Source organism: Misgurnus anguillicaudatus, chromosome 22, assembly GCF_027580225.2.
Source record: "Misgurnus anguillicaudatus chromosome 22, ASM2758022v2, whole genome shotgun sequence".
Taxonomy (NCBI): Eukaryota; Metazoa; Chordata; class Actinopteri; order Cypriniformes; family Cobitidae; genus Misgurnus; species Misgurnus anguillicaudatus.
In genome coordinates, this window is record NC_073358.2 from 2,265,932 (window position 1) to 2,293,821 (window position 27,890).

The following is a 27,890-nucleotide window of genomic DNA, read 5'->3' on the forward strand; positions in this document are numbered from 1 at the left end:
AACTTAAAAACTGTGAGTCATTTGTGTAGTTTATGCACATACAGCTTGATATGCCTAGTTGAACTTCACACATGCACGTTATTAACGTTCAACAGTGTTGATAAATTTGTTGATACATTCTTACAGGTTACTTTATCTAAAAAAAAGAACTGAACTGTGCAGGACCACATCCCATTTTTACTGTTTGAACTGCAGCCAGACTGTAGTACGCAAGGAAATGCCAAATGCTTTATGACAGAAGCACTTGCGGCATCTTCAGCTCCCTCTGTAGCTGCATGCTCCACAAACCTTTATTTATTTTTTATTACAGGATTACAGAAAGAACATAAAGTGGAAGTTCATAAGGAACATTGGTCCAGCATGGTCCTGGGTAGAGAGTCACCGCAAGATATTCCTTGGAGAGGTGATGGAGCCTGCCTTTCTCCAGATGGATTTGTTTTCGAATATCTGGAGGATCTGAACACGTTTATTTCAAACTGTTATGAGAAACAAGGCCTGTAAGGGCCATGAAATATTCTTGTTCAATAATAAACACAAAAATGCCCAGTGAAGCAAGAAGTGTCTTTTAATTTATCTTTAAGTATCTGGGTGACCTGGACATATTCATGTCAAGTTGTTAAAGAACAAAACCTCTGAGAGTCAAAGCCATGTTACTAAACTTCTACTGAAGTGCAATATGACTTTCTAGCACATGCCACTTTTGGTCTCATTACACAATGTTTCCATTATTAACATTTGGCGTCTATGCTCCACTGTCAATTCTAACACAACCACTTTGTGTTTCATTCCACAATGAAACATACAATGTTTACATCTATGAACATTTATGCTCTATGCTGTGTTGTGTTTTATACTATATTGGCTACTTCGTTGTGATATACTGTATATTGTTGTGAATATTGTAAATTGTACAGTCATGCTTAGTGCTTCTAGTCTAGTGTATGAAACGTGTGTATAGTTTTAAACATGAAAACTGATATATATATTTGTATTTATCATGAAGGCATCTGAAGCTTGCTCCACCAGAATGTAATTGCAAATGTACAGTGAAAATAAAGATCTTATATAATCTATCAAAACAAGTAATTTCTCTATTTAGTCTATATGTATGTATATTGTGTATGCTATTGCATATTGATCCTATAATTGACATATTTAGACTTTATGATGAAGTGGAACAAATGTTTAGAAAATTAAATGAAAATAAACTCATGAAAATATGTAAAGCATTACATTTACAATACTTAAAAGTAATGTCCACTTAAATGTAAACTTGTTTTGGTTATGTTACAATCGATCATATTAAATGGGAATTTATTTCATTACATGCTGTAAAGGAACAAAGTAAAGCAAGCATATGTTATTGTTTAACCAATGAAATTAGCTCCGTTTATAATGTTTTTTATGAAATTGGGGGAGGCTGGCCTAGATTTAATTTAAGTCATATTAGTTTGGTTATCGTTTACAAATACAAGAATACGTGTATTGTTAAAACGAAATATAACCTTTTATTTAGATTCTAAGATTGCAATAAACTGCTTTAACATACTTCGATAGGATCAGCGGGTTTCCGTGGGGAACCACGCTTTGCCATATATGGGAGTCACGCGGTGACGTATTGGACATGGGCGTGGCATCTGGCGTGACACTTGGATGTGGGCCGGGTTGGATGTCCACCGCAGGTTGCAGCGAGTCATACTTGATCAGTTTGCCCGGACCTCATGAGGTCTTATACACCTTAAAGTCCGTAGGGGGCGTAGCAGTAACAAAAATCTTTTGTGAAATATTTTATTTTTAAAGTATTTTTATTAGATTTTTACATTTTACAGAAAAATTTAAAGGAAAAAAGAAAAGAATAAAAAATAGTGAGTGATAATATTAACAAAGAGACAATGATGTAAATGATTATGTACAATTATTGATATCATCAGCCATAATAATGATAATAATAATATACAAAGAAAAAAAAAAGAAAAGAGAAACTAAGAACCAGGACAGATATGCAGTTCAGATGGTAAAGCACTAACCAAAAGGAAACATTCAATAGATGGCAGAGCAGACAGCAAATTAAACCGTACATTGCTGGTCAGGGTCAGCGTTTAATTTGTTAAGTTGGTCCAGAAATGGTTGCCATATATTGTAAAATTTATCAAGGTTATCCATAATTCCATACCGGACTCTCTCCATGTGTAATATTCCCGTAAGACAAGTCAACCAGGTCTTAAACTGAGGAGCAGTATCCGATTTCCAAAGTCTCAGAATGATACTTTTTGCAATAATCATTCCGTAAATAACAGTGCTTTGTACAGACACAGTATGATCTGACAAAGAAACAGAATATCCAAATAATGCAATTTCTGGATCAGGTGTTAACATTAAACCATACATGTCAGAAAACCACTTAAATATATCACACCAAAAATTATGAAGTTTAGGGCATGTCCAAAAAAGATGTGTAAGAGTGCCCTCTGCGGACTTACACCGATCACATGTAGGGGAGATGGTTGGAAAAATCCTGTGCAATTTAGATTTTGAATAGTGTAATCTATGCATCACCTTAAATTGAATTAACTGATGTCTAGAATTAATAGAACAGGAGCGAATTCTGCTAAGGCACTCCGCCCACACTGCCAAGCATTTTTTAAAAGGTGCGTGGTAAAATTCACTTCTTCAGAGAACACAATTACAAAGTCTGAAATCAAATGTTTGGAATTAGGTGAGCCCAACAGTAGCCTATAAATCCTTTTTTCCTCTGGCAAAGACTCAAAACTAGGCAATGCATGATGTACATAACTTCTGATCTGTAGGTATCTGAAAAAGTGTGTTGTGGGAAGAGAGAACTTCTCCTTTAATTGAGAGAAAGAAGCAAAATGTGTGTTAATATATAAATCTTTCAGAGAAACTATGCCGCTCAGCCTCCACAAGTTAAATGTTGCATCTGAGAGAGAAGGGGGAAACGCGTGGTTGCGATGTATTGGAGCGAAAATAGCAGTGTCAGGTAATCGGCATCTCTTCTTTATTTGTTTCCATATTTTCAAACAGTTTGTAATAATGAAACTATCCACCTTAACAGATGTAGGCAGTCCAGAAGCACAAAAGAGAAGTGCTGGGAGTGAGCTGTTTTTAATGCTATGCTTTTCGATAGCAACCCATGGGGGGTATCAATTGATATTTCTGCTTTATAATCCTCTTGCCAATAAACAAGGGCCCTCGCATTTGCTGCCCAGTAATAATGCAAGAAGCAAGGTAGCCCTAGCCCACCATTCTCTTTTGGCTTTTGTAAATGTATTTTGGATATTCTGTGGGCTTTAAAGCCCCAGATAAAAGGAAGGATTATAGAGTCTAATGATTTGAAGAAAGTGTTAGTTAAAAAGATAGGTAAATTTTGAAATAGATATAAGAATCTGGGTAGAGAAACCATTTTGATAGCATTTATACGACCTATCATTGAGAGAGGGAGAGTCCTCCATTTGGCAATGTCTGCTTTTAGATCCTCCAATTTCTTTAGGAAGTTCAACTTAAAGATTAATTTAGGGTTTTTGGGCAAGACAACTCCAAGATATTTAAGCCTATCTGTGATTTTGAAGGGGAGGTTATTTAGGAATTGAACATCAAGTTCAGCATTTAAAGACATGAATTCACTCTTCTGCCAATTAATTGTATATCCAGAGACTGTACCAAAAGATTTTATAAGATCTAATAGTAAAGGAACTGACCGCTCAGGGTTTGACAAAAACAGAACAATATCATCCGCGTACAAGGAAATGTAATGGTCTACATTTCCCAGTCTTACAGGTTCAATAGATGGATGATTTCTAATACTGATTGCAAGGGGTTCGATTGCAACTGCAAAGAGCAAAGGGCTAAGAGGACATCCTTGACGTGTCCCACGATGTAAAAAAAAGGACTTAGACTTTTCTTGATTTGTAAGTACAGCAGAAGTTGGACGAGCATATAATGTTGTAATCCATGACACAAAACGACTACCAAACCCAAATTTTTCCATAACCCGCAACATAAAGGGCCATTCCAGCTGGTCAAAAGCTTTCTCTGCGTCTAAACACAGGGCAGCCACTTTAGATTCTTTATTATATTTATGGTACATTATGTTCATTAATCTCCTAACATTAAAAAATGAAAATCTATTGGGGACAAAACCAGTTTGATCCATATGTATAATAGATGAAATATATTTATTTAGTCTATTGGCTAACAGTTTTGTAAAAATTTTAATGTCAGAGTTAAGTAAAGCAATGGGCCGATAAGACGAAGGCTCAGTCTCATCCCTACCCTCCTTCAGTATTAAGGAAATATTAGCATCATATAATGTGTCAGGAAATTTTTGGGTTTCCAAAGAATGAGTAAACATCCTTAGCAAAAGAGGAGCCAACTTTTCAGGATATTTTTTGTATAGCTCAATACCAAAACCATCTGGCCCTGCTGACTTGCCATTAGGAAAGGATTTTATAGCATCAATAATCTCTGAAATAGTAATGTCAGAGTTTAAGGCCTCATGAGCATCATCAGACAATTTAGGAAGATTTAAAGGTTCTAACCAATTAGATATGTCCCCTCTTGCTTTAGATGTATATAATTGCTCATAATATTCTCTGAAGCGATCGTTTATACCTTTAGGATCAACAAGCATATCCCCTGCTTTTGATTTAATTTTATGTATGGCTTTGTTAGCTTGTAACCCCCTCAGTTGTCGAGCCAGCAATTTATGGGGTTTATCCCCTAACTCAAAATATTTTTGTCTTACCCTTAACAGTTGATCCCATACCTGTGCAGATAATATAGTATTATATTCATACTTTAATTTAAGAATAGTCTGTAAGGTAGAGGGACTAGAGGAAATTCTATAAGAGGGTTCCAATTTAGATAATTCCTCTTCTATTTCTGAAAGGCGTCTACGTTTTTCTCGTCTAGCCGAAGATTCAAAAGAGATAACATTACCCCTAATTACAGCCTTATCTTTTGTGAAATATGAACAATAATTTATTGCACTTACATACGTAAGATGTACTTTTTTTACCAGGAAATTTGTATTTATGTCTCATGTGTTAAACAGCACAATAGTGTTGCATTATGTCAATAAATTAATTATTGTTTTAATTAAATGTAATAAAAAGCATCATAGATTATATTGTCACAAATGTAAAACTTGCATTAAAAAATGAAATTTACGTTTAAAAATAAATGTTTAACTATTAAGTTAGTGATGCCACAAGAACCATTTTTGGTTCTTCAAATAACATTTTCATTTAAAATATTTCTTAAAAGATCATTTTCTTTTCCAAATTCGTGAGCAAGGGCTACCACAATTGATAAAACAATCTGGAGAGCTAGTCTTTGATATAGTCTACTCAAAGGTTTTTTTTTACTTGTTGATTTTATTTTATTTTACTTGTTGATATGTTTGATCATTGTTTAAAATGTTAACATAAAAGAAGTCAAACTAATTACAAAAATATGTATAAATATTAAAATTCAGGATATTTGCAACAAAATGGAAATGTATACTAAAAATAAACTGGGAAACACTTGTGTAATAATTAGGAATACACAAGCATTTCCCTAAAAATAAGTTAATAAACTTTATACTTTATTTGTTTATGCAATCATAAATATAATCATAGTACACTTATTAACTAAATAAGTAGTTACATAACATATGTATTAAAAACTACTTCATATTTAACCTAAAATATTATAAATGATGAAGCCTTAAATCTCAACGAACATGTTTTGAAAATATGCATTTTTCAGGATTTGAACAGCGATGAACACCAGTTACAAGATTCACACAGCAGATTTGGTTATTTCCCTTTTTAAATTATTTATTTTTGCTTCTATTAATTCAACAAGGTTTGACTGTTTTAAAAAAAGAACAGCTGAAGCATCAATAATTTTGCTTATTATTAATATTATTACACTGTAAAAAGTGAAAGTTGGATTAAAGAGAAAATCTGACTTTTTCCATGTTTAAAGATGCCATAGAATAAAAAACTGTATTTACCTAGGCATAGATGAATAATAAGAGCTCTGTACATGGTAATGACATATCTTGAGCCTCAAACGCGTTTGCTTGTTTCCTCTTTCTTATGTAAACCTTGTCCATTTCATTCAAAGGACAGATCGGGTTGTAAATGGACATGTAAAAACGTTTCTGGATAATTTTTCCACATAATAAAGTTATATACCTTATATGTAAATATCAAATAACAAGTTAACATATTATTTCAATTCTTTCCTTAGCACCTTTAAGTGCTATAATTGGGTCATCATTGCTTCGATCAACCTAGAAAATGCGAAAAAGATCAACTCAATAACTTAATTTTGGGAAACCATTCTCTGCAAGTATGTGTAAAAATAGCTTATTGAAATGTGGCTCCCCTGGTGATGTCAAAAGGGGATCTAATTATAATAATACAACCCTTTAATTTGCACTATCCAACCACAGCACTGACATTTAGTACAGAGAGAAAGAGAGAAATAATTGAAAGCATAATCGAGTTTCAATTTCAACAAACCACCATTATGGCGATCAGTGTTTGCATTTTATCAGCTCATTTGGACACACCCCAAAACGGCAAATTTTTGCTTACACCTACAAGTGGCAAATTTAACATGTTATAATAAATTATCTATATGGTATTTTGAGCTAGAACTTAACATACGTACTCTGGAGACACCAAATATTTATTTTACATCTTTAAATCTTGTGAAATGTCCCCTTAAAAAATTACTTCACCTAAAAATTGCATTTTTTTCACTTAAAGTGAAAAAATGTAAGTTGACAAAACTAAATTTTTTAAGTGTCACCAATTGAAGTATTTTTTTCTCCAACTTTTACTTTTTACAGTGTACTGTTAATAATTGTGTTTGGTTTTAATAACTATATATTTTAAAATGTAAAACAATAGATCTCACTTGGCATCTGACTTGTTATGTAATATTTTCACAACAGATATTCACTGCAAAAAATTAATTTCAAGAAAAAATGTTCTTAGTATTTTTGTCTTATTTTCGGTAAAAATATTTAAAAATTCTTAAATTAAGATGCTTTTTCTTGATGAGCAAAACGACCCAAGAAAATAAGTCTAGTTTTTAGACCAAAAATATCAAATTTAAGTGATTTTGTGCATTAAACAAGCAAAACAATCTGCCAATGGGTTAGCAAAAAAATAATTTCAAGAAAAATTCAAGAACAATTTGCTTACCCCATTGGCAGATTTTTTGCTTGTTTTATGCACAAAATCACTAAAAACTACACTTGTTTTCTTGGGTCGTTTTGCTCATCAAGAAAAAGCATCTTAATTTAAGAATTTTTAGATATTTTTACTGAAAACAAGACAAAAATACTAACATCATTTTTTTCTTGAAAATCATTTTTTGCAGTGTTGTTGTGCAAAAGCATAAGTGTGCATGTGTCTTGGTAAAAAGTATTGTTAACCATAACTTATGGTTCATAAGTGAACAACCCAGATGCACAACAAGAGGACAAGTACATCAGACTCAAAATTGACTTATTTGAGGTGAAAATGTCACTGACTATTTGCATTAGTGAAGTTGAAATCTGTTCGTTTTAATAACAAAAATCCATCCCTAGCCTTTATCATATTTGAAGTTTATTCGAAATATCAGAAATATTTAATCATACTCATCACTTTAACCGTAGTCATTATCACTTGCGAGCTCTGTAAAGAAGCTATGAGATAAGGAATGACTACTTCCAAATGAGCTCATGCTAGTGCGTGTAGTGATTAAATAGCGCCATCTCGTGGCCATGATAAATATTGTAGCCTGTAGCTACAGTAGACATCTGAGGAGTGCTGCTGAAATTATCCATTTAATCAAAACAATCTGAATATCAGAAAAGCTCTTTGTTAACTTAAGTGGTATGCAAAAATGTAATAAAAAATAACTTAAAAATAAATAAATAAATAAAAATAACCAAGATTGAACAGAGCACCTGGTATTCCACACATCTTAAGTCAATGGCCATAATAAACACCTGTCTTACATTTAATACATATCATTACATTTAAAGTGAAGACTTTTCAGTATTCATTCGTGACTAAACACACACATACACACACCGACATACGCAGTGTTGTGGGGTTTAGAGGGTCGTGTGGTAAACGTCATAAGCTTGTGGCAGCCGTGGAGCTGAGCGGAAACCCCTCCCGAATCCCAACTCAACTCCTCCAGCCCCAGTCAAAGAAAGAGGAATACCGAGGAATCAGGAAACACGGACAAATCCCACAATACTCAATTACAGTAAGTGCACAAAGTATTTTACCACTCGAGCTATTTGCTTTATATGAAAAATGTCCTGAGGTGTATCGCGAGTCTTAAGCGCGTGCATATTTATTCCCATTTCTGCTGTTTTTACAAAGGAAAAGGCCAGGCAGCATTAGCAGGGCAGCGCTAGCAACAGCTAACGTCCTACCAGCACAGGAATGTCAATGTACATGTTAAGTGTGCTTAAAAAACACATTTTGCAGTGTGTCGACTGTCTGTAAACGTTGTTTTGCGGTGGTTATGCGTGTCAGTGTTTATTTGTGGCATATCTAAACGCAAAGAAGGTGTCGCCCGCTGCTCTCCCGAAACTTTTGACAACAGCGGTGTGAACAGGGACAGTGGGGATATAACTAGAGAAACTGCTGTTTATTCACATTGACTAGATCAAAAATTATTTTGTTATATTTTTCTGACATATTTTTGCAAGGGTAGAGAAAGCTGAGGAGTTTTTAGTCTTTTATGTGAAAAAAGAAGTAGTTCATTATCAGAATCATTTTATGAGAAATTTAATTTACAAATTACACATATACATACATACATATAATAGGGCTGTCACAATTATGAAATTTGGCTGACGTTTAATTGTTTAAAAAAATTGTGACGATTATGACGATTTATTGCCTGTTTATGGCTTTGACATTTAATTCTCATACATTTTTATGTTTATAAAAAATTTTCACAGATTGTTGCGGTTATTTAAATTTAAATCTTTTGCAAGGTTTATCTGGCAGTAAATATTACTACACATAACACATATTTAAAAGTAATCTGATACTGTCTCGTTTATACATGCGCTGCAGCTCCCCCTTGTGTTTTTTAGAGAGATGTGCAATCATTGCGGTGATCTGAAATCATCACGATGTGGTCAAACAATTGCGATGAGACGATTATTTAATAATTGTAACAGCCCTACATACATATACATACGGTCGCCGTGATTTCACCAAGTAAGATGTGATCCTGGATCAACGTTTTAAACAAAGATACCCCAACCTACCCTTAACTCAAACCCTAACCATTTTAAACCCTCAAATTAGTGTGAAATAATAGTTTGAGGGGTATTTTTTAAAAGTACCCTAATCCTAATCCTGCAATCTTATTAGTTAATGACAATGTTGATCCAGGACCAACAATGGTGTTGATCCAGGATCACATCCTACTTGGTAAAAATTCACCACATAGATACATTTACACAAAAATTGACTTAAAGAATACTGTGGTGGTCTCAATATGTAGTTCAAAAGACAATACCTATGCAAGTATGAATATCATTGCATTAAATAACAACAAAATATCAAACCAAACCATCTGAAAAGAAAGACAATTTCTCTGAACGAACCTCACTTTCCTGTAGCCTTTTTTAAAATCACTAGTCTTAACCCCTATGTGTTGTTGGGGATGCTCTTAACCACTGTGGGATTTTTTTGTCTTAAAACGTTTCAGTGAATGGAATTTTTTTGTGACAATCTCATATTGACACACATTTTAAGCAATATATATATTGCATATTTTTTTGCATTAATCAACCTTAGTACTGGATTTAAACCCTTTGGGGTGGTTTCCCGGACAGGGATTAGCTTAAGCCAGGACTAGGCCTTAGTTTAAAGGAACAGTATGTAAGAAATTTATATCAATTAATCATAAAATGGCCCTGATATGTCACTAGACATTAGGGGTGTCACGATTCTCCAAATCCTCGATTCGATTACATTTTCGATTCTGATGTCACGATTCAATTCGATTCTCGATTTTTAAAAGATTTTTTTTTAGACAAAAAATTATATGCCTTTATTACTATTATAGTTTTACATTAACATGCACATTGCGTGCTTTTCCTCGCATGGGGGCTTGTGGGCTTTACTTTACGCGAGAGAGCTTGTAGAGAGAGAATTCCTTCTTGCACGCAGATAGACTTAATGCGCGCGTCTTGGACTCCTATTATCTGAAATAAAACCGGTGCGTCATAAGCAGCTGCGCTTCTCTCTGTCTCACGTGCACGTGCTCTCACATCTGTCCAAAGTCTAAACATAAACTAAAGTAATAATCCTTACATATTTGTTCAGTTTTATGCGTTTCATGCGAGCTGAAGCAAACTATCCCTTTTGCTTAAAATATAACCGGCTGCATCTTGGCGGCTCTCTTGTGCACGTGCAGAGAGCTGCGCTCTGTCCGAAGGCAGATCACTAGGTAGTAATCCTGTTTATAATATGCATTTCAAGGAGTTGTAGCAATACATCCCTCGGGTTTAAAATATAAATCGCGTTCCGCTGGATGGATGTTTTTAAAGGCACTTCTGAGAGGTTTATTTCCCCCCGCTTGGCAAGCCGACCGGACGTGACATGGGGCGTGGCAGCATCGACGATCCCATTTTTTAATTCGAAGTTCGAGGTTGTAACTTAATTTCGATCGATTTCGATTTAAAATCGAAATCGTGACACCCTTACTAGACATTAAGAAATCGTTTTCATTTCAAATACTTATATCACTGACAACAGTGGTCTGGCCAGGATATTGCCATTTAAAAAGTGAAGTTGCAGCTCTCAACTGATGTTTATGTTGTCATTTTGTGTATTAGCCACCAGCTGTGTGATTGCAGTACCCGTTTTAGCCACAAGTTTTTGTGATTGCAATACCAGTGTTGGCCACAATTCTACATACTGTTCCTTTAATTAGGATATATAACTAGTTTGAACAAACATGCCTTACTAAAAACTAGAGCCCGACCGATATATCGGCAGTCCACTAGAGGGCACTCTACAACCTCCCTGTATAACGCCTCTCACATCCTGCAACCTGCTGATCCAGCCAGAGTCGGGCAGAGAGAACAACGCTTAAGTGAGTTCATGGTGTCACAATAAACAATAAAAGAAACAAGTTTCTTTTTAAAATTATCATATTATTTTAGTTAAAACTCATAAATAACTACAAATAACTAATGTTAGGGAAATCTGTTAAAGTTTTGTTGCGCGTTTCTGAAATAGAAAAAAATCGGCCGATATATTGAAATATCGGATTTTAAAACCAACAAACTATAGAGATGCTCCGATCAGCATTTTTGTTGCCGATTACCGATCACCAAGATCATGATCTGCCGATCAGTGCCGATCACAGAATGGCAGTGGAATAGGAATCTTTTATCTATAATCTAGCAGAGTTTGCACCATTTGTAGAAATGAAACTAACTATAAATTAGGTATATTACTGTTTTAATAGAGAATCAAATAAATAAGCACAACAAATATTTCTTCTTGCAAAGAGAAATGTAATATGCCTTTTAAAAAGGTTTATGTCTGTTAAAAGTAATTAAAATAAAACACTTCAAAACACTATGAAGTACAACAGTTCTTCACTGATGAGCAGAGAGTAATTTTATTGAGAGATGAATTAGGATACTGTAGCTTTAAGACGTGGGAGACATCGTTCTCTTCATGTGCACTGATGACCGGCTGCTGTGTATGCATGCGGTGGGTGTCCGCAAACAAGAGCAGCTGTGAGGAAAATGGTTTAAACCTTCAAAACGAATGCAAGTAATAAACGTTCGTCATGAGGATGCAATTGTCCGCGATAGATATGTGTTGTATACGCTGTTTGATAGGGATGTGAAGACGCATCGCGCTGTTAGGACCGGAGCGCGTCCTCATTGAAAATATGCATATCTCTGTAAAGGCAGAGAGAGAAATCCAAATCTGAACGTCACATATGAGCAACGGGTTACAAAATGCTCGCACTGTTTAAAATGGTCTCTAATTGCAGCCGCATCAGGAACGCTATGATGACAAAAGTAAACAGAAAGATCGGCTCATGAGATCGGCAAATTTAGCGAGTGCTGATCGTGTCATTTAATGCCGTTATCGACCGATCGATCGGAGCATCCCTACAACAAACATTTGTATCGGTATCGGCCTTTAAAATCCTTTATCGGTCGGGCTGTACTAAAAACATTACTTGCGTGCATTATGAGGCAAAACAAAGGGCACTGATATATTTTAAGATATGTCAGTGCAAGTTGTTTGCCGTTTGGACAGCTCTTGCATTTATTTTAGTCTAGGACTAGTCTAATCCCTGTCCGGGAAACCGCCCCTTTAATTGCCAAGTTCATAAGTGTTTGCCAAGTTCATAAGACACACACACACACACACACACACACACACACACACACACACACACACACACACACACACACACACACACACACACACACACACACACACACACACACACACACACACAATATGCTGTTATACTCCATATAACTCCATATACAAGCCAGAAATTAAGCTTTGTTTTTGCCCAGGTCTACTAAAGGGTTAATAATCAAATGTTGTTCTAATGGAAGTCAATGGAGCAAAAACAGCCACGAACAATAAATGAGGGGAAAAAATAAAAACCGATGCTGTACAAAAACTAACAATGCATCAAAGTCAATGTTTATACTAATCTTTGACATGACCAAGACTGTGATAAAGGTAAAAAATACAGTCCACAATCACTTTATATTGAAAATCAATAATTTGTTTTTCCCCAAATCAGTGACAGCACTTATGAACTTTTAAGCAATTAAAAGAGTTAAAATCATGGTGTTTTTGTAAACATTTGGTAGGAAAAAGGAAAAAAATTAATCTGCTACACTTTTACAGCTGTTTAATTTAGTGGATGTTTTCATCTATGGAAAACCCGAAAGGGTAGTAAATTTGAACAATGCACAAGGGATAAGATTAGTATCAGGACACCTGGGTGAACTTGAGGGGAACTAGAAGAGGAACCATAGGTGTAGTTCATCGTATTACTATGAACACGTTCCACTGATATTACACAAGCAAAAATGAAACATTTGTTTTTAAACACTTATAACCCAACAAGCCTCTGTGAAATTTTAGCTTGAACTGGCAAAAACTTGCTTGCTGTTTTATGTAATGCAATGACACTTAAAGGCACAATATGTCTGATTTTCACATTAAAATACCCCAAAACTATTAGCACAGTGCTAATATATATATATATATATATAATATTTGTTTGTTTACAAATGTACATCCCAAATGTTTTCAACAATGTTTAAAAAAGTGCCCAGTTCAGCCCAGTTGCTGCCATGGAAACCATAGGTGTGTTTGACTTCATGTGAAACTGCGCGGACCAATTGGTGTGTGACATTGCGAGAGTGATTCGAAAGCATTACTCTCGCAATAGTTTCATACGGTGATCGGTTGAAGTTCAGGTATGCAAAGTGCAGAAGTTTGGGATTCAGCGAATGTTCGGCAACTTAAACTATTTGGGCAAAAATAGCCAGGAAAGTAGGGATTGGATGATAGATGCGGATACACACTAATAACACCTGTCCGATACAGCTTTTTCGTGTACTACGGCTTTTGATCAGTAAGTCCTATCGATCTAAAATCACTGTAAGTTTGAGTCGTTTATAACATGCATTTGAAAAGCAACACTCGTCAAACAAAATCATTATGCATATTCTTTATTATCATGAAAATACCTGATATGCTTAAAGGAATAGTCTACTCATTTTCAATATTAAAATATGTTGTTACCTTAACTAAGAATTGTTGATACATCCCTCTATCATCTGTGTGCGTGCACGTAAGCGCTGGAGCGCGCTGCGACGCTTCGATAGCATTTAGCTTAGCCCCATTCATTCAATGGTACCATTTAGAGATAAAGTTAGAAGTGACCAAACACATCAACGTTTTTCCTATTTAAGACGAGTAGTTATACGAGCAAGTTTGGTGGTACAAAATAAAACGTAGCGCTTTTCTAAGCGGATTTAAAAGAGGAACTATATTTTAATAGCACTTTTGGGAGTACTTTGACTCGGCGCAGTAACACCTTCCCTCTCCCATTATGAGAGTGATGGTGCGTTTACACCAACCGCGGTAAAGGCGTGAAGCGCGAGTGATTTCAATGTTAAGTCAATGTGCAGACGCGTTGACGCGCGTCAGGAGGTCCCGCGGCACGGAAGACGCGTTTGGCGCGGAGCAGAAGACGCGTTTCCGCCTCATTCGCGCGTGAAGCTCGGGCGAAAGGCGCGAATTGAGCGTTGTGCACGGTACGCGCGAATGGTGCTTTTGTGCATTTTGCGGTTCACGTGAATTTGCGGCTGACGGCCGAGTTGAAAATTTTGAACTTTGGCGGAATTTCGCGCCGCGTTAACCAATCAGGAGCCTGTCTGCTGCTGTGGTGGCAGCACCGCCCGGTGTCACTCACTCAAGCAGTCACTCGAAGCTATATGACAAGTTGTTATTTCTATAGAGGAGACAGGAATAAAAAGGACCTCGCTTGGAAGAGTGTCAGTAAGGACTTTGGGCAACCTGGTAAGTTGTAATACACACTTCACTTTTGAGTCACGTGACGTTTATCGACCCGCGCCATTTATTTTCCCACTATAGTAAGGTTACCCAATACAAACTGGTAACTCTCTTGATAAATGCACAAGTAACAACAGTCATCTTGCAAACAGACACTCGCACAGCAGTTGCCCCTCCCACAAGGGACGCAAGTCCGTTCTTTGCGTTCTTGGAATTGAGAAACAGCCATAGAGTCTGGTAAGCCTCTTCCGGTTTCACGCTGAACAGATCGTGCATCGGAGCTCCGTCGAGTTCTTCGTCTAAAAGCCTTTTTTACTATCTTATTCCTATTTATATATTAAGTTTTACCTAGGAATACTTTACCGTGAGGATTATTGAGCAGTACTACCACGTGAAACTATTTATCACTAATAAACACCCACAGTGTTAGCATATAGCCCGCTAGCTTCAACAAACGCTGCCGACTGAAGCTAGCATTTTCCGATCTAATGGCGGATTCATCTGATATATGCTTTTCTGACCTGTCCTCGCCTGAGCGGGAAGCTGCGAAGGAGTTGATCGGTTTGAGCAGATCCAACGCGAGCTACAGCGCCCACTTCACCATGTCTCCGGACGTCCACAAGCGACCGAGGAATGCGACAAACGAGTGCTCCACGCGATGCAGCTTTACGGACCGTAAGCGAGTGAACGGAGACGCCATTGCCCAACATGAAAGCGATCGGGAAGCTGTGGAGGAGCCGCTGCCCGGCCTTCGCAGATTCAGCATGCCCAACATCACCCTGGACCCAGACGTTCGCAGGCGACTGAGGCGTACCACAACCAAACCCCCAACGCGATGCAGCTCCGCGGAGCGCGTTCGGGTAAACAAAGACGCCATCGCCCAGCATGACAGCGGTAAGACTCCGCTTGTTATTGTAACATGTACTACTTGCTACATGTATAGTTTAGCTTCTGCCGTTAGCATAGATGGGTTTACATGCACTAAGTGTATTGAAGTATTAAGATTAACTGAGAAGGTTGCTGAACTAGAATCGCGCATCCGAACGCTAGTTGAGGATAGCAAAACCGCTAATGTTACTGTTGTAAATACTGTATCGAGCGAAAAGACTAATGGCTCGGTTCCGACATCAGATGCTAATGTAAACATTACAAACAATGTATCGAGCGCACATAGTGTTCCGACATCAGATGCTAATGTAAACATTATAAATACTGTATCGAGCGCGCATAGTGTTTATCATAATACACATGGCTCGGTTCCGACATCAGAGTCAAGTCGGCGGTCTAACTGGGTGACTGTCAGGCGGCATAGTCATATACGGCGTCCATCTAAGACCCATAACGTTACAGTACTTTCTAACAGATTCGATCCCCTAAGGAATACACTAGCTGAAACACCTGTTAAAAGTGCCCTGGTCATTGGAGATTCTATACTCAGGAACACTAACATTGAGGCACCAAACACCCTAGTCGACTGTATACCGGGAGCCAGAACGTCTGACATTAGATCCAAACTTAAAGTGCTGGCTAATGCTAAACGGAAGTTTTCTAAGATTGTTATTCACGCCGGAACAAATGACACCAGACTCCGACAGTCGGAAATCACCAAAGAGAATATTAAGGAGATGTGTGAAATTGCAAAAACAATGTCAGACAATGTAATATGCTCTGGTCCCCTCCCCGCCTACCGGGGAGATGAAACACCTAGTAGATTAGTGTCTCTCAATGGCTGGATGTCAAAGTGGTGCCCTCAGCATAATGTAGGGTTTATAGACAATTGGAAGCATTTCTGGGGTAGACCATTTCTCCTAACCCGAGATGGCCTTCATCCGACATCAGAAGGAAGTGCTATACTCACCAGAAATCTGATTAATATTCTTAATTCTGATATAGTATGACTATCCAGGGCCCAGGTCAGGAAACAGACGGATCAGCTTAACTGTCCGTCTGTTAGCTGGCATGATATGTCTAGATCACATATATCCCAGAACTTCGAGTCGATCTTACCAGAATATCAACACATTTCAACTGTATCTGTTCCCCGAACAAGCAAATACAGAGCACCGCTTGCCACATCACGTACAAATTTGACCAACATAAAATTAGAAAACAATACATTACAAGATGAACCTCGAATGTTAAAATTCGGCCTTCTTAACATTAGATCGCTTACCAATAAAGAACCTATTGTTAATGAAATAATTAATGACCAAAACTTAGATGCACTCTGTTTAACAGAAACCTGGCTTAAAGCAGACGACTACATTAGTTTAAACGAATCCACCCCACAAGACTATTATTATAAACACGAACCTAGGTTAAAGGGGAGAGGGGGTGGTGTAGCTACAATATACAACAAAATTTTTAAAGTAAACCAAAAATCTGAACTAAAATTTAAATCATTTGAACTAATGCTGTTAAATATGGAAATAACTGATCGTAACCACAAACAGCTCTCTTTTGCCTTAGCTACAATCTATAGACCTCCGTGCCACCATGCAGATTTCCTTAAAGAAATAGCAGATTTTCTGTCTGAGCTTGTAGTCACTGTAGATAAAGCTCTTATCGTTGGTGATTTTAATATTCATGTGGATAACCATAAAGATGCATTAGGACGTGCGTTTATGGATGTTCTAAATTCTCTCAATATTAGACAAAACGTGACAGGGCCAACGCATACTCGTAAGCACACATTAGACTTAATTCTGTCACTCGGGCTTAATATTAATGACATCAAAATATCACATCAGAGTGATGCAGTTTCTGACCATTACCTTGTGTCATACACTGTACTTCTAGATAGGATCACTCAATCCACAACATGCTACAGATTAGCCAGAACAATAATTTCCACCACTAAAGATAGCTTTATTAGCACTCTTCCAGACCTGTCCCAAATTAAACATGCAGATAACTGTGATGATCTAGATATTGTAATAGAAAACCTAAACAATGTCTGTTCTAACACATTGGATGCCGTTGCTCCCATTCGAAAAAAGAGAATCAAAGAAAAGCCGCCAGCTCCATGGTATGATCATCACACCGCAGCTCTTAAAAAGGCAACTAGGAAAATGGAAAGAAATTATAGAAGCACAAAATTAGAAGTATGGCGTGCAGCATGGAAAGATAGTGTTAAACACTACAGACAGGCTATTAAAACCGCCAGATCTACCTATCTTAGCAAGCTTATAAATGAGAATCATAATAACCCTCGTTTCCTCTTTGGCACCGTTGCAAAACTGACTAGAAACAAAGAACAAACAGAAACCAATAGTAAACTCCAACACAATAGTAACGACTTCATGAACTTCTTTTCTAACAAAATTACGGCTATAAGGGAAAACATCGTAGCTACACAGGCAGCCACCACTCTACCCGTTAGTTCACTTAACACTAGACTACCACACGAACATCTTGATTCATTTAAACCTACTACAATAGAAGAGCTCTCTAAACTAGTAACGTCATCCAAATCATCGTCCTGTATATTAGACCCCGTTCCCACAAAACTACTTAAAGAGGTATTTCCTGTAGTGTCAACCCCGGTTCTAAATATCTTTAACTCATCGCTAGAAATAGGATACGTTCCAACATCTTTCAAACTAGCAGTTATTAAACCGCTGATTAAAAAACCACAGCTTGATCAGGGAGAGCTTAATAACTTTAGACCAATCTCAAATCTCCCTTTTCTTTCGAAAATATTAGAAAAGGTAGTGGCAAGCCAGTTACGCACATTTTTGACAAATAATAGTACGTATGAAAAGTTTCAATCAGGATTCAGGCCCCACCATAGCACAGAGACAGCGTTGCTTAGAGTTACAAATGACCTCCTATTAACATCCGATCGTGGTGAAATCTCAATTCTTATATTATTAGACCTTAGTGCAGCCTTTGACACAATAGATCATACAATCTTACTCAATAGACTAGAAAACTATGTTGGTATCAGTGGTCAGGCGCTAGCATGGTTTAGGTCGTATCTAACCAATCGCTATCACTTTGTTTATGTAAACGAGGAAGAGTCATATCACTCCCTGGTTGAATACGGTGTACCGCAGGGATCGGTTTTAGGTCCTATCCTGTTCTCGTTATACATGTTACCTCTAGGAGACATTATCAGGAAACATAACATAAGTTTTCACTGCTATGCGGATGATACCCAGCTTTACATCTCCTCACATCCCAGCGAAACACACACGTTTTCTAAGCTAACAGACTGCCTTAGCGATGTTAGTGACTGGATGGCACATAACTTTCTTAAGCTGAACTCCAATAAGACAGAGATACTTATTATTGAACCGAATCGCTACAAACATAATATGTCAGATTACACGTTGCACATAGATGGCTGCACTGTGGTGCCATCTTCCACGGTAAGGAACTTAGGTGTGATGTTCGACAGCAACTTATCCTTCGATAGTCATATCGCCAACGTCTGCCGTACAGCTTTCTTCCACCTTAGAAATATCTCGAAAATACGCCATATACTGTCTACATCTGACGCAGAGAAGCTTATCCATGCTTTTATGACCTCTAGAATAGACTATTGTAACTCGCTACTCGGGGGATGCCATGCAAATCAAGTAAACAAGCTTCAGCTAGTTCAAAACGCTTCCGCAAGGGTACTTACTCGATCAAAAAAGTACGACCACATAAGCCCAATTCTGGCATCTTTACACTGGCTACCAGTTAAATATCGCATACAATTTAAAATATCACTACTCACCTACAAAGCTTTAAATGGCCTAGCACCCTCATACCTTAGAGAATTACTATCAGTATACAATCCATCACGCACACTACGGTCACAAAATTCTGGTCTCTTGATTATCCCTAGACTATCAAAAGTGTCTAAAAGTGGAAGGTCATTTTCCTACTTAGCCCCTAAGCTCTGGAATGATTTACCAACCGATGTCCGAGAATCAGACACAGTCGATAATTTTAAATCTAGACTTAAAACTTTTCTCTTCAACAAAGCATTCGCATAATTTGTCTAGTAAAAGTACTTAACTCGAAATAGTTATTTGTACCGAACAAAGCACTCGCGGTCATAAAACAGACCAACCAAATAAATAAATAAAAACCTTATCTTAACGTATAGTCGGATTGCGATTTTGGAACTTTCGTGTTCTTGTGAATAGTATGCCATACAAACCCGTTTGCCACTGAACCTGCATTAACGACGACAGTGGGGCATCCGGCCTTAGTCAAACGGGTTGGCACGTACGATTGGGTTGGGCTTTTGGCGCTTTCTTTATATTGCAAATACTATGCCATACAGACTCGTTTGCCACTGAACCTGCATTAACGACGACAGTGGGGCTTCCAGCCTTAGTCAAACGGGTTGGCACGTATGGTCGGGTTGCGATTTTGGCGCTTTTTTGTGTCTTGTGAATAGTATGCCATACAGACCCGTTTGCCACTGAACCTGCATTAACGACGACAGTGGGGCCTCCAGCCTTAGTCAAACGGGTTGGCACGTATGGTCAGGTTGCGATGTTGGCGTTTTCTCATGATCTTGTAAATAGCATGCAATATAGACCCGTTTGCCACTGAACCTGCATTAACGACGACAGTGGGGTTACAGGCCTTAGTCAAACGGGTCTACAGGTTTCATTTTCTCTTTCTCTTAAAAATCAGAAGGTGACCCTTAGTTACCATATATACCGTCGCAGTGGGCCCCCAATTTGCAAAATCCTCAACTGTGTATAATATAATTATGCCGCAATAGTTAGTCTGTCTGAAACTAAGCTGATTAAACCACAACACTGTGTGACACTTGCATTACATGTGAACGGCCCCTACGCTAATATGATTTTGTTTTTCTCTCCCTGTCCTGTCCTCGACCCTGAGGACAATGGGACAAACAGACCCAGTTCCGGTAGATGTGAAAGTCGACTCACCTCTGATCTACTGGTCGTCCATCACTGTGATGCCCAGCTGATGCCTGACCAACGACCACCGGCAGAACCCGCTTAAACCCCGCTTAATCCCCGCTTAATCTCCTTATCCGTTTATATGTGTTTATATACATATATATCTCCCAAGGGTTTTTCCCTCCTAGGACTTTTTATTTTTTTTTCCTCGGCTCAACAACCCGGGGTTTTTGTTTTTTTTCTCCTAGGGGGTTTTTTACCCCGGGGAGGTAGCCTGCTTGGGCTTAATTTAGCTTCTTCTCCTAGACGTTACATTAGTAATACGCTCGTTCATAATGTCGAGTCATAGCCTCAGCAAATTTGACAGCTTATGCTATTGTGTATTATGTTGTGCTATCTGTCATTTTTCTGTGCTTTTACTGCTTCTATTAATGTAAAGCTGCTTTGAAACAATTGAGTATTGTGAAAAGCGCTATATAAATAAAATTGAATTGAATTGAACAAGAAGCGGATTTTGCTTCAGATGCGCGTCAAATGCTTGCTTTCTCCGTGCATTCAAAGTGTTCCAGCGGCAAACTAGGCGCGGTAGACGCGATTTTGACGCCCAAAACGCGTTTGGTGTAAACTCTGCTTGAGAAGGGGAGCGCACTTTTCAGGCGAGTCGAAGTACTCCCAAAAGTGCTATTACGCCATAAAATATAGTTCCTCTTTTAAATCCGCTTAGAAAAGCGATACGTTTTATTTTGTACCACCAAACTTGCTCGTATAACTACTCGTCTTAAATAGGAAAAACGTTGATGTGTTTGGTCACTTCTAATTTTATCTCTAAATGGTAGCATTAAATGAATGGGGCTAAGCTAAATGCTATCGAAGCGTCGCAGCGCGCTCCAGCGCTTACGTGCACGGACACAGATGATAGAGGGATGTATCAACAATTCTTAGTAAAGGTAATAACATATTTTAATATTGAAAATGAGTAGACTATTCCTTTAAGCCATTTTCTGGAGCGGCGTGTGTAATAGCTCTTCTTCTGTGGTCCATATTGAGTTTATGTACGAGAGCGCCCTCTGGCTTTTGGATGTAGCCACATTTCTCGTAGTTCATTGAGAAGCATAGCTAGCATCATCGGCAGATTTATAGGGCTGTCACGATGCATCGCGTTGTGTGTTTCATGCACAGCTCATGCGTTTACTCAGTTCTTTGATTAGTAGGAAGTCCTTATCAATCTAAAATCACAATGAGTTTAAGTCGTTTATAACGTGCATTTAAAAAAACAACACTCGTCAAACACAATCATTCAAAATATTCTTTATTATCATGAAAATACCTGAAACAATTTGAAGAACAGTGATGTAAATATGCTTATAGATATTTCCTGTAACAGCGTTTGTAATGGTACTTCTTCTGTGGCACAAATGGAGATTCTGCACAAGAGCGCCCTCTGGCTTTTGGATGTGGTGGCATTTCACCGTAATTCATTAAAATTCATTTATTAAGAAAACACGCATTTGCACGATTAATTGTTCCAGTCCTAATAAAAAACATTTTTGGTTTGAAAGGACCAAATAAATTTAAGTGAACAAAAATGTTTTTGATGATGCGATCAAATAACAATCAGCGTAGAGTGAGAGGCCGGCACGCTTTATAAATGCAGCGTACATGTAGGAAGTTTGGAAGCATTTTAAAGTGTCCGAAAAATATGTTTTTTTTTGCTAATTTTGTTCGAAATAGTTTTGGTTGCCGAAAATGAACATAATTTGTGAGTCTGTCACTTTGATTCCTGTCAACATTAAAGATGAAAACTGCAACTTCCATCGTTACGCACTTTTTCGCATCAAGCCGCGCCCATTGTTGTTGTTTAGGGACCTCTAACTGCGAAATTACGTCTTGCACCTTTAAAGTCAAAGGTATACTAGGGTCATCTGTGTGCACCGTCTGTGTGCAGCCCAAAATTTGAGATCGTATGGACAGTACGCGTACTTCAATGCGTGCGCAAAAAAATATTGTAGTAAAGTACTTTAAATGTCGCAAATTAGTGCTGCCCTGAAGGCCTTGTAGAGTATTAATTTGAATAAGTAATCATTTGTATTGCGTATGTGTCAAACACGGCCATCCGCGCGTAGCCGTGATTGAGTATACTTTGAAAGCTGCGCGGACGCAGAAAAGTATACTGCCCTACAAAGGCTAAGTGCAGTAACTACGCAAACCCTGAAACTGAGAAAAATGCCCTTAAAGTTTTATACATTAGCCAGTCAAACATGTTACTGCAATTTTGGCACACACGTTTCTCTGAAACAACATTGAACCAGGAAACTTTGTCACAAGACACAACAGATCTTACAAAGCCCATTTCAACTCTTAAAGGATAATTCCGGTATTTAACACTTTGAGTCTCATTTCGGGTTTGTTTTGGATGAACTACAGTGATGGACACAGAAATTTTGACAATGGGTCGAGTCTCGACTTTTCGACTCATTTAGAAGCGTCTCTTGACTGCTTCAGAATGGAAGTCAATGGCCATGCACAAACATGTCATTAAAACAACACTTAACGTTCATTTTCAAAAATGTACTACTCACCGAGTGGATCGTGGTGTTCGTTGATGATTAAAAACAAATATATTGGCGCAATGTATGATTTCAATCCGTGTTATATGCTATAGTGGAACTATTTTTTCAGATACCTCACAACCGCGTATATACTTCCGCTCTATATTTGAGTCTGAAGCATGAATGAACGTAGTCCAACAAACTGTAATAAAACGGTAGCATACTTTCAAAATCAAGTTTATTTATAACACTTACACCATCCAATATGTTTTTTTCATCAGCAGAACAATAAAGAAGATATTTTGCAGAAACCCTAGTGCTCCATCATGCAAGTCAACAGATCCGCACACTTTAAGAGCTAAAGCATATATATCCAATACAACAGTAATCCCCCATAACTCCGTGTGACATATTGACGTCTTGCGAAGCAAATCAATCAGTTTTTGCAAGAAACTGAACGTTATTTACAACACTATTAGCGTAAATGCAAAAGCAGGAACCGCGCTTTCCGTTCGAGGAGATCTCTTCCACTGGTGTGCGTTTGGTGGCTGTTGGCTATGGATGTTGGTCTCTCTGCGCCACCTATAGAGCGGGAGCGTGAAGCGCACTTCCTGCTTGGCAAAAGCTCGGCATTAACGCTGTAAAATATTTATATATATATATTAGAATCTCAAAACTGAAAATCGAATGTCAACCCACGGAACGAATATTCGAATATTCTGGTCCAACCCTACAAATATGGGAAAAATTTATTTTGAGAGAAACCGAGCGAAAAAACTACAACCACATGTAAACCGACCCTTTTCTGTATCCCGGCGGCGGAGTGATATATCAGCGAGCAATGAGTCTTCCAAGAGAAGTCAATGGAATTTTACAAAATGCCAAATAAAACACGACAGAAACTGTATTTCGCTACACAACTTGTTTTTAATCATCAACGAACACCACGAACCACTCGGTGAGTAGCACAGTTTTAAAAATGAACGTTAAATGTTTAATAACATGTTTGTGCATGGCCATTGACTTCCATTCTGAAGCAGTCAAGAGACGCTTCTAAACGAGTCAAAAACTCAATACACGACCCATTGTCAAAATTTCTGTGTCCATCACTGTAGTTCATCCAAAGCAAACCAGAAATGAGACTCAAAGTATTAAAAACCGGAATTATCCTTTAACTCAATTTTGACCAAATGCGTAATCACTGTATACCGAGCCCTACTTTTCATGATTCTTATGATGAAATACTACTAATAGTGTTTGGATTTAAACACTGTTTTTGATTTTGGCCTTTTGGGTTTAGATGGTGGTGCAGGTGATGAGAAACAAAAGTGTTTTGGATTAGAAAGGCGCACATTATTGTTATTATATAAAGCACACAGTGATGGAGGTGGTCACGTGCAGCTGACTTTGTTTACATGTTTTATTTGTTGTCCCATTCCACAGAAGCTCATATAAGACGCACATTCCTCAGCCAGTGTACTCAGAAGTGCTATTCAAGCGGTTGTGCCCCCACAACACTGTTTTGTAGCACACAGCAAATCCTTGTTGAGTTAAACTCCCACTGATATGAGCCTAACCGCACTAATTGTGTTAGATTATACAGTAGCGTCAGATGTTTGCAGCTCTGTCACATCTCATATATGGGTGACTGGGTGACCTGGTTTGCTTTTCTTTATAGCTGCTGTCATGTTGAAAGTATGGACTGCATAGTACTTACCTTTAGTCACTAAAGAAAAATGTTTCTCTTTGTAATCTTTCATCAAAACTCGCTCCACCTCTAATATGGTTTTTCATTTCGATTAACATGTTTCCTTATTGCACTGTGAATGAATAACAGCTAGGAAGCTTTATTGAACTGGCGTCGGATACAGGTCTGTTCAGGTAAAAGTATTATTTTTGTGTTATTTTCGGTAATGTACTATATATACAGTATATATATTTGATGCTTTGTTAAGGAGTGGCTTTGTGCTGTCTGCTGTGGTATGTCACATGACTAAAGAATTAAAGAACCTTTACCAGAAATCAATCGTATAATCGCTTTCAAATGACTGACATGCCATGATTTTTCATGTTCAGATTTTTTTAGTAGTGTAAATGAGCAAGGGAATCCGCATATAGCTATGTTACACAGCTATTGATCTTTTCTTGTGGCTTTCTGACATAATCTTTAGACTGCAAAAGGCGAAGTTGAAAATTTGCTCAACGTTCAGTGTCCGAGCAGTAGTAAAATATCCAATGCAAAACAGGTCAGCAAACGTCTTTAGGTTTGCCATCTTTTAAATATGCGTTTTTTACTATTTCAAAGCTGAAATCGTCCAAGGTTAAAGATGTAGAAATCAAGTTCCCATTTATGCTAGGGCCACACCAAAATATTTTTTAAATCTTATCAGATATTAAAAAATGTTAGAGACCACAAACATGATTAAAAAAAGATAAAAAGTTCTACGATTGATTCGGGTTTTTTTTTTGCGAATCTGGATGGAAAGCACAGGAAATCTTGGTGACTTCACAGTAGATGATCACGACGGACAAAAAATGACATAAAGAAATGTCATTAAAGGACAAGTTCAGTATTTTACACTTAAAGCCCTGTTTTCAGATTGTTTTTGATGAAATAGAACGGTTTTGACTGAAATTTGGACATATGATGCTGTCCCGAGAATTTTCGGGTGTTTGTTATATCACCCCCACCTCTACAATGGCTCTATAGGTGCACTGGAACAATCCTTCCTAAAATGCATTAAACTTTCATTTACAAAGACGTGAAACTCACTGAGTGGTCAGGGGTGTTGACTGGTATGCTCACACAAAAATCGCTGCAAAAGATGCTTGCATCCTTTCTACACTTGTGTTGGGTGACTGCGAGGTGGACTGCGAGTATTTTCAGAGAGCCTCCCCGTCACGTGGTGGTGGACAGCCAATCGCTGGCGCTTTAGGTCCTTACACGCAAGTACAGGCTCATAGACAAAGCCGCTTTTGTAATCGAAATTTGGCATCGAAAGATAAAAAAAATTTCGATACTCAAAGTATCGAAGGTTTTCATTCGATACCATAAAAGTATCGACGTTTCGGTACCCAGCCTACTCAAACGCATTGATTTTGTACAAAACTCATCGATTTGAAAAGCTCTGTGTCTCTGATTGGCCAGCTAATCTTTATGTTGTGATTGCCTGAATACTTCTGACGTCAGCAGGAAATGTGACACTCCTTACCATGTTTGAAAGATTTGCGCACAATGCAATGCTAACAGGAGTTAACTTACAGGTTGAGAGTCAGAAGCTGGTGGAATTATGATAATGTCGATCTTGTCTACATCATCAATCCCAGGAAGTAAACTGTTGCCTACAATCCGTGTGTTTGTTGTAGTTCAAGAAAAGAGATTTACGTTGGAGACAATAAGTCGCGCTATTCATTTACTTTGGGGTTTATACCTTTTGCATATGGTTAACGGACTAATACACACTTAAACACCAAAGGAAACGTAAAATCGTGAATTGGACAATAGGTGCTTTTTAAAACTGTGAACTGCTTTTTACATCTCTATCAATCTCATTTTTGACTGCGGTTGTTATGATCTTGTCTTTCATCAGCTTGCTTTCTGATTGGGTATCGCTTTGTTTCACGTGACAATCTACATCATACATGTGCATTTGTCCTTGAGGTTCCCCCACACAACAGGATTTTTGATCATAAATGGTCAACATGTTGAATATTTCCGATTTGCAATCGGATGGCCTCCAACATGCTTCCGATCAGATTCAGATGGTCTTAACACACCGCACATCCACAAGAAAATCTGAAAAGATAATAAAAATGTTTTTATAATTTCCTAGGATTGTTGTAAGGGGTAAATTCGGCCATAATTCAATCCGTTTTTTTTTTTTTTGGTGTGGACTAGCCTTTATTTGAATAGGAGTTTTGTCTTTTTTTAGTAACACACAATAGTCTGGTGATGGATAACAGAGCTGCCTTCCTGTAAGCTACTTAAAGAATCAGAGATTTTCCTTGTAGTGAAACAAGATGACCAGAAGGCATGTACTTAAGATAAATAGGTTGTTAGGGGCTTTGTGAAGTATTAAACTAAACTACTAATCTTAATTAAACAGCCTCCTGTTTAAGTCTAGACTGCAAACTGTTCTAACCAATTCACCAGTTCCGATAATAAAAGCATTAGTTGTAATGACATAATGGTTTGAACTGATAGTTTATGCAATAGTGTTACATTTTACTCGCAAGGTACAAAAAAAGCAAAAAATTTTTAGGTCCAAAGATAGTAAATGAGGTGTCAGAAATGACGATTAGATATAATAACAGTTGTTATTAGGTGTTAGGCATAGGTGCTAAAATATATGTTGTGTGTCTTTGAATGAGCTATTTTGAACTTGTCTACTTTCGACCACATTCAGAGGTAGTCGAAAACACATTCGGATTGCTTTTGTAGTGTAAATGCTCATGTGGTCGAATGTGTTCGAACAACCGCAAAAAAACGCCTACTGATCTAATGTGTTGTGTACCATCCATTGGTCCTGACCTTTAGCACAGTGTTTACCGTGGTCTTTTTAGGCTATCATACCTCTTTCTTTCCTGTTTCATTTTGCATGTATGTTAAAGGTTGTGTGAGGTTATTGTTTTGAAATATCTAAGATAGCTCTTACATATACATATACAAAACTTTATGTAGCATGTACATGTACAAAACAACACAAGCAACGAAACTTTGACATAATATCAGTGTGCATCAGTTTTTTAACCTTTATAGAGTAATTTATTTCTAGGGCTGCACTTAATGATTGTTTTCGTGATCGACTTATTGGATTAAAACAAACATTTACTCAATTAGA

General features: G+C 37.6%; 1 protein-coding gene across 2 annotated transcripts in view; it reads left to right on the plus strand.

The window, feature by feature from the left end:
* Nucleotides 1-8,130: 8,130 nt before the first annotated feature.
* The window catches only part of fer (fer (fps/fes related) tyrosine kinase), a 69,996-nt gene continuing 50,236 nt past the window's right edge, over nucleotides 8,131-27,890 (plus strand). The window contains exon 1 of one of the 2 annotated variants that reach the window (XM_073861109.1): nucleotides 8,131-8,283. The gene's annotated coding sequence lies outside the window, so the exon portion shown is untranslated. Of the gene's footprint in view, nucleotides 8,284-24,787; nucleotides 24,931-27,890 lie in introns of those variants that run through there. The other variant, XM_073861110.1, reaches the window with a different exon arrangement.